This window comes from Anomaloglossus baeobatrachus, chromosome 7 (assembly GCF_048569485.1).
Source record: "Anomaloglossus baeobatrachus isolate aAnoBae1 chromosome 7, aAnoBae1.hap1, whole genome shotgun sequence".
Taxonomy (NCBI): domain Eukaryota; kingdom Metazoa; phylum Chordata; class Amphibia; order Anura; family Aromobatidae; genus Anomaloglossus; species Anomaloglossus baeobatrachus.
Window position 1 is genome coordinate 92,398,140 of NC_134359.1, and position 8,973 is coordinate 92,407,112.

Below are 8,973 nucleotides of genomic sequence, written 5' to 3' on the forward strand. Positions count from 1 at the left end.
GGCTTGTGTTCTGCAGGTTTAAGTTACCATACAGTGAAGGACATTTATAGTTGCATTAGTGTCAAATTTTCTTTGCGCAAATCGCGACACTTCATTGTTGTAAATTCATCGATGCTTTTAGTCAGTGTATTACACAATGTATTCATTTTTTAGATATCTCAAAACTTAAAAACAATAAGGCCCCTTTCATACGTCAGTGATTCTGGTACGTTTTGTGCTTTTTTTAAAACGTACCAGAATCACTGACATACGCAGACCCATTATAATCAATGGGTCTGCTCACACATCAGTGATTTTTCACTGAACGTGTCTCCATGCAGCGTGCACGCGTGGCCGTGATTCTGCACAGAGACAAGTCAGTTTTTATCTGGCATCACCCACGGACCACACTATGGTGTGATCAGTGAAACACTTACCAGAAAATCACGGACATAAATATTAAATATTTTCAACTTACCTTGCCTGCAATTCGCTCTGGATCCTCCGCTCTCGGCAGCTCCTGCCTGGCTCATGAATATTCATGAGAGCAGGAAAACCCGACCAGGAAGTAGGTGCAGAGAGCGGTGGGCGGACGCTGCAGAGCTGGAGACTTCAGCACCATGGACAGCAGCAGTGAAGGCAGGCGAGTAATGTCCATATGCAATCACGGATCACTGATTGCACATGGACAACCCACAGTTGCCGTGAATCCCGGAACACGGAGGGACATGTGCGTGTTTTACACGTCAGTGAAGAACGTCTGTGTTTTTCACTGACGTGTGAAACGGCCCTAAGAGAGAGAGGCAATGATGACCTTTAGGCCGTGTGCGCATGTTGCGTTTTTTCATACGTTTCCGCAGCGTTTTCAACTGCAGCGTTTTAATGCAAAAATGCATGCGTTTTGATTCCCAAGCAAAGTCTATGGGAAATAGGGCTTTCTTGTGCGCACAATGCTTTTAAAAACGCAGTGTTTTAGTTGCAGAAAATTAGTCAAAATCTCTGCGTTTGAAGAAGCAGCATGTCAATTGTTTTTGCCATTTTGGCTGCGTTTTGCTAACATGAAAGTCAATGAGAACTTTCAAAACGCATCCTAAATCAAAATGCTAGCGTTTTACATGCATTTTTGATGCAAAACGCATGCTTTTTTGACAATATAGTGAGGTCATGATGTGTCCCTTTTCACACACACACATATAGTCCGACTAGAAAATAATAGAAAAACAATATATATATTTTTTTTTAATCAGATCTTTTTTATTAAACAGGTAGAAATCAATACAGAGAGAATATATCACTTCTGAAAAACAATAATTTAACGTTATTTTATACATAAATATTAGATCACATTCATCTTTTTACTAAAATTAGCTATTTTGTTTATGTAATATGGATTTTTGTTTACCAATATATTGACACAATGTAGCACTGGTAATATAAAATATAACTTTTAATAATTTTACTAAAATGTAACGAACAGCGACACCCAAAGAAATACCACAAAGTGTTTAGCACTAAAAAAAAGTCCAAATTGTCCACCAATCAGAGCCTATTCCTTCTCACTATACCCTCCAGACCAGTATTACATGCACTCTATAATGCCAAAAAGCAATATTAAAGCGACGTTGTGCAGTAATCAAGTAATCCCTCCTTCAAAATTGCACCAATACCCAAAGAGTATCACTCTTTTAAGGTGTCTATGTGCATTCGAAATGTAAACAAATGACTATATTAAAAATTCATTCCAGACATTTGCATAAAAATGGGGGGGGAGGGGTTCAGGAGGGAAGTGTTTGGACAGGACAAAGTGCTAAAGTGATAGATAAATAATTACAGTCATCGGTAGCGGTGGGATCTGTGCTTACCAACTGTCCCACCACATACCTGTTAGACTGGTATTACCTTCCTTTTGAGGGGGGGGGCGGAATTTTCACACACCACACATTAACCCAGGTAATAACCAGTAGCACTCATCGTCCTCCTTCCCGACGCGTTTCCTCAGTATCGATTCATCAGGGGAGTTGGAGGTTATAATGTCAGAGGCATGTTGAGCTGCCAGATGAAGATCCTGTGAACTGTTCGTTACATTTTAATAAAATTATTAACAGTTATATTTCTGTTTTGTTTATGATTTAAAACATGATATTTGTTATAATTTTTTTCCTTTTTTTTTCATAGTGTTTGAATGTTGAAACTTTATTTAGTAGTGTATTTGTATTAAACGCATCTGACTTTAAGCAATGAAAAAGCATGTTAAACGCGGTCAAAATGCGGTAAAAATGCAGGAAAAACGCAAGCGTATTTTTAGCATTTTTGTGGTCAAAACCAAATTTGACAGACAAATTCTGCCAATGTGTTCATTTCTGCAAGGTACTGGACGCAACGTGCGCACATAGCCTTAAGGCCGCATTACATGCTACGACATCGCTAAATTGATCTCGTTGGGGTCACGGAATTTGTGACGCACATCCGGCCGCTGTAGCGATGTCGTTGTGTGTGACCCCCTATGAGCAATTTTGCATCGTCGCTAAAACGTTCAAAATCGCTCATCGATGACCTCCCCCCCCCTAATCTCAATTATTGTTGTTGGTGCTTGGACGATGTAGTTTGTCGTTCCTGAGGCAGCACACATTGTTACGTGTGACACCGCAGGAACGAGGAACCTCACCTTACCTGCGGCCGCCCACAATGAGGAAGGAAGGAGGTGGGCGGGATGTTACGTCCCGCTCATCTCCGCCCCTCTGCTTCTATTGGTCGCCCACTTAGTGACGTCGCTGTGACGCCGCACGACCCGCCCCCTTAGAAAGGAGGCGGTTCGCCGGTCACAGTGACGTCGCTAGGCAGGTAACTAGTGTGAGGGGTCCGCGCGATTTTGTGCGCCACAGGCAGCAATTTGCCCGTGTCGCACAAATGATGGGGGTGGGTACGCACGCTAACGATATTGCAGCGTGTAAAGCGGCCTTAAGTCATGAAATGTGACAGGTGTATGAATGTTGGGGTTTTTTTTGTTTTTTTATTTAAATTTTCCCTGTTTGTATAATACACTGCAGTTCTTTAGTCCACATCCTGAGCTTCCAAGGTCTCTGCGCCCTCAGCTACCTCACCATCCATTTTGTCGTATATACTGATGTGTTGTGGGACAAATGGGCCTCCTGAGTCAGGATCATTCAGATGTCAGTTTTTCTGGCACCAGTTCTAGCTGCGATTTTCAGAGATCGCACCTGTACCTGTTATAGTCTATACAGCCATTCATTTGTCTGATTTTGTACGGATCACCGGATCTGCAAAAATGCCCAGTTTTGATCAGTCTCTGATAAAATGCGGTAATGTAAGCCTATGAGTCCGTGAGGGAAAAAAAATGAGACCGCACTCGGATGCCGTGTGTGTGCGCGGTACATTTTTCATCAACTATTTGATAGGAGAATCTTTAAACTTTATTTTTTCTTCCATCCAAAAAAAACCTGGTGAAACTGATTGTAAAAACTGACCAGATTCTGAATAAAAAACACAATGAAACGCAGCCCTTATTGCCATATAAGAAAAAATCACTGATGTCTGAATGAGGCCTTAAAGAAACAGAAATTAATGTGCTTGCAACAGATCTCCACACCGAAGAAATTAACTAACTTTTCAGAAATATTTTCAAGAAATCTGTCATGTCACCCTTAATGCCACAGGCCCTGTGCACACATTGAGTATTTGAGAAGGTTTTTTTTACCTCCGTATTTGTAAGACAATCAGAGGAAAAGTGTAACACGAGCACCCCGTCTGTATTTTTCCCCCACTCCTGGTTTTGGCTTAGGCCACTTTCACTGCGTTCCTCTCCCTGTTCAGTCGTCCCATCCGGCTTCCGTTCAAACCCCCTGAAAAACAGGATTCAGACGTATACGCCGATGCGGCCACTGACAGAGCAGACGGAGTCACCGTAATAGATTGCATCTGGGTGTTTGCCACCAGTAAGCATATACCCCTGAAAATGGTGAATGACCGAGCACACGGTGACTCAGTTTGCACCATTATAGTCAGACGCCCCATTGGTGCATACATCCAAAACCCGTTTAGTGGGGGGTTTGGACAGAAGCCTGGATGAGACCACTGTGTGCACACATTGCTTTATTATGTGCTTCTTTTCTGCACACAAAGCATGTTTTGGCAGGAAAAAAGCAGCTAAAAAAATGCCCTTTTTTGGTGTTTGCATGTTTTTTCACTTGCATTTTTTTTAGTCAAGGCAATTGTGGGGGTTCAGGCGCTGTACCCCCTCGATCGCTGCGAAGTCTCCGGCTGATCTTACAGCCGTGAACTAGTTCTCACTGCCAGGAGCGGTCACCGCACCGCTTCCAGTATTTTAAACCCCTGAATGCTGCGATCGCAGCATTCAGAAGGCAGGGATAGAAATCGCTTACCTCTCACTGGCGATCGGGTCCCTGTAATGTGATCACAGGGACCTGATCGCTGCCATAGTAACCTTGGGTCATCTCCATGACAACCCAGGGTTACTGAGCTATGGAGAGCCTCACACACCATGCTGTATGCACGGTGTGTGAAGAAGGTGCTGCGATATCTCCAGTAGTGATAAAGCATTGCAGGGGATTATAGAAACGCAGGAAATAGGCACAGAAACAATAGACATGCTGCTTCTTTTTTCAGCAAGGAAAAAAAGTCGCGTGTGCAGGATTCTCATAAAAAATAGAGGATAACCTCGGCACTCTAAACTTCCCTTTAGGGAGGTTTAGAGTGCCGAGGTTATCCTCTATTTTTTGTCTATTATGACCTCTGAGCACCTATACACCAGTGTAGCAGAGCTTCCTCTTCTGCAGGATTCTCATAGACTTTGCTGGGATGCTTTTTCTTGCTTTTGATTAAAATAAGCAAGGAAAAACACATGAAAAGAAATGCAAACAAAAAAACAAAAACACCATGTGTGCACAAAGCCTTACAAATACTGATGTAAATTACTGACCAAATATTCAATGTGTGAATGTGACCTAAGCGACATCCACCTGGGACAGATAAATTGATGGTACATATGACGGATTTCCTTGCTCACTGTATTCCTTTAGGGTGAGCTCCCACAATGAGTTTCCAAAGCTGTGTATTTTCTCTGTGCAAAAGACGCAGCACCTTACAGCTGTAGCACAGTGGATGGGATGTAAAGAAATCTCATGCCCAATTTTTATTTTTTTCCACCTCCAAAAAACTGTGCACCCTGACCACCCCCCGCCTATGGCTGCATCCACGAGGGATGTCCTGGGTTTCCGCCAGTCTGTAAAAATTAATCACTTTTTTGCCCTATCCGTAAGATTTCTTGAGGCATCTGTGATTTTTTTGGAAACTGAAGAAACGTCTACAAATAATTTTGACTAATTTATCATCATTTCACAGATTATGTACACTGCAGCGGATGTCTGCATATCAGAATTATGGGCCGTAGACATGGATCCCCTGTAATCATTATTTATTATGTTTTTTTCAAGGGAAAAAAAAGCCTCTAAATGCTGCTGTGGATTCTGCAGATTTCACATTTTCTAACAAACTCCATGGGGCTTTTTATGGCGAATATTCCAAATCCAAATGATAAAGTGAAAATAATAAGTGAAAGGGAAAGGAAAAGAAACGCACAGCTGCTCCACGTTCAGCCACCAGGAGGCGCTAGTGCCACCCATAACTTAATGGCGTTACAGTTGGCTTTCAGTTTCGGTTCTCTCTCTATACAGCGAAGTCAAAAGGTCTAGTTCGGTTTTTGCCCGTTATAGAGAAGCCTTTTATGAAGAACTTATATCTGCGCCTTCAGAATATATTATATCGCACACGTTCCCAACCAGCCGGCTAGTTAGCGGAGCACCTATGGAACTATGGGGTTTGTAGTTGCCTATTGGTCATAGATCACAGCCGTTTAAAGCCGCAGAACTGCAACTCCCATAATTCCCACTGCGTGACGTAACGCTTGATCACGTGTCTTCATCAGTTAGCCAATGAGATGCAGTAGTTAGGAAAGGGCAGGGGCGGGGCGCGCTCGTCAGTAATCATTGCTGCAGGGTAATGTGCGGTGTGAGGCAGGTGAATGAGCAGCTGCGGGATAGAAATCACTGAATGACGGGCGGGCGTGTGCGCATGCGCGCCGCCTCCTCCATCACACATGCGCTGTCTGGGAGGAAAAGTGGGAGTTTATTTCATACTTCACGTGATTTATGTCTGCAGTGCTGGAGGCAGAGGAGGCTGCAGTGCTGGAGGCAGAGGAGGCTGCAGTCTGCAGAAGGAAGTTACCTGGGGCGAGAACTCCTCTACTTCAATGGCGGAGACACTTCCCATCCCTTATAGCTGAGCAGTAGTAATATAACCCCCAGGGGTGGAGGTCAGGACGACCTTAAAGGGGAGGTCCCATCTTTGTGAGTTATATTGTAAAGGGTTAATAAAAAAAACATTAACTTTGCAATTAAACTTATTAAAAATCCTTTCCTTTCTCAAAACTAGGGATTTTTAGTTTTATAGTTTACTGCCTGTTGCCTTAGTAACCGGCCACCTTTTCAATCTTGTCAGCGGTGGCCAAGTGTCCTAGGTGAACAGTGCAGCGCTTACAAGCTCTTTGACACTTGTAATTGCTGGCTGGGTCCAACCTGCTTGTCTCTCCTGTTAAGGCAAAGCTTCCTCTGCTAGTGCTCCGAGCTGTCAACCTGCAGGAGCGCACCGCCCCCGGGAGGCAGAGATGCGATGCGCTCCGGAAGATGAGCACGCCCCTCTAAAGCTGTACAATAAAATGGTTGGTCAAGATACAAAAAACAAAACCCACAGCCGCATTCTTTCAAAAACACAGCGCCACCCCTGTATACAGGTCATGGACGTTACTGCAGCTCCGCAGCTGAGCTGCAGAACCAGACCGAACTGTGGACAGATGGTGACGTTTTTCCTTGTTTTTTTTTTTTTTAGGAAGATAGCCATGTTGTTTGTACTCCTGGGCAGCCCTATTTACTTTGTTATGTAGCATCACAATACTGCGATTGTGTTGTGTGGCCAAAGTGCCCATATAGCCTAAAGTGGAGCTCCTGGCTCATGGGACATTAGGTTTAAAGGGAACCTGTCACCAGTTTTGTCCCTTATAAGATGTGGCCACCACCAGTGACCCCTTATATACGGCATTCTAGAACACTGTATATAAGAACCAAAGTTGATCTGTATAACAAAAAACACCTTTTATTATACTCACCTGCGGGGCGGGGCGGGGCGGTCTGATGGGTTTCTCTGGTCTCTGTCCGGTGCCTCCTCTCTTCTTGCAATCACCGTCCTCCTTCACAGCTCCATGTGGATGACGCGTCCTACATTATCCACACAGAGGCCTCCATTGTGCTCCGGCGCACTTCTCTCTGCCCTGCTCGGGGCAGACCACAGTGTTGTAGTGCGCATGCGCAGGTGGTCTCTGACCTTTCGTCTGTGCTTTACAGTACTTTTCTCTGCACACCAGCAGTACAGTGGAGTGTGCAGGAACGCAATGAAGGCCAATGTGCTGATGACGTAGGATGCGTCATCCACATGGAGCTGGGAAGGAGGACGATGATGGAAGGAAGATGGGAGGCGCAAGAAGAAGACCTGCAACGCCCATCAGACCGGACCACCCCGCAGATGAGTATAATAAAAGATGTTTTTTATGTTATACAGAGCGGCCTGGGCTTTGATATACAGTATTCTGGAATGCTGTATATAAGAGCTCACTGGTGGTGGCTCATATGGGCCAAATTTGGTGACAGGTTCCCTTTAAAGACTGTGCACTGGGTGTTAGGCCGGGGCCACACGGGGGACTACTGCGATCCTTGCATGACACTCGGAGGGATTTATCTCCCTCTCTCCTCCGTTGCCGGCTATTGCCATTCTCATGCTGCACTCGCGGTACATCGGTATACTGCGAGTGCAGTGCGATTTTTCTCTCGCCCCATAGACTTGAATGGGTGCAAGAGAAACCAGGATCGCATTACACCCGCAGCATGCTGCGATTGTTTTCTCGGAACGATTAGGGCTGAGAGAATAATCGCTCATGTGCGCTGACACACAGGCTAATATTGGTCCGAGGGGAATGCGATGTTTTATTGCACTCCACTCGCTCCCATTTTCATGCCATGTGTCTTAGGCCTTACAAGCATAAAGGCTACTACAGCATTACACACTACATGGACAAAAGTGTTGGGATGTCTTTTTTTCATTAAATCCATTATCATTCAGTCTCATTGCCCCCAGTATATAATATACACCATGTCATCTGCCTTTATTACCATTGCTGAACAACTGGAGAGAAGGGGTTAATCCACTCTGCCGTGGGAATGGAGACCGAGAAGAACAGATTTTTTTATAGTGATTTATTGTCAATGCATTTCAGAGTAAAAACAACTCCTTCAGGACACTCACAAACTGTGTTTGTCCTGAAGGGGTTGTTTTTACTCTGAAATGCGTTGACAATAAATCACTATCCAGGATCTGTTCTTCTTGGTCTCCATTCCAACAGCAGCGTGGATTAACCCCTTCTCTCCAGTGGACCAGCATTTATTTCACTGTGGAGCTGTTGCAGCCGTTTCATGTTTCTTCACCAGTTGTGACTTTCAAAACTTTTTCAGGTGAGCACACTTCCTGATTTTTACACTTTTTGCACCATAAATAAGACCCTATTTTGTTCTTTTTGTCTCCCCAATTGTTCTACATTCTGTTTACTACCATTAGGGACTGAATGGCTCTTTCTAAGGAGCTCACCAATACCAGCGCGGTCCAATAACAGGAGCAACAAATCAGTTCATTAAAATCCTTCCCTCCTTGAATTCTTCCCTCCTTGAATTCCATGATCCACCGTGAGTCTTATTATTAAAAAGTGTAAGCGTTTAGGAAGCACAGCAACTTTGTCATGAAGTGGAGACCATGTAAGATGACAGAGCGGGGTCACCGAATGGTGAGGGACTAAAGGCATAAAAGTCACCAACTTTCTGCTGACTCCATAACTGCAGAGTCCAAACCTCCACTGGA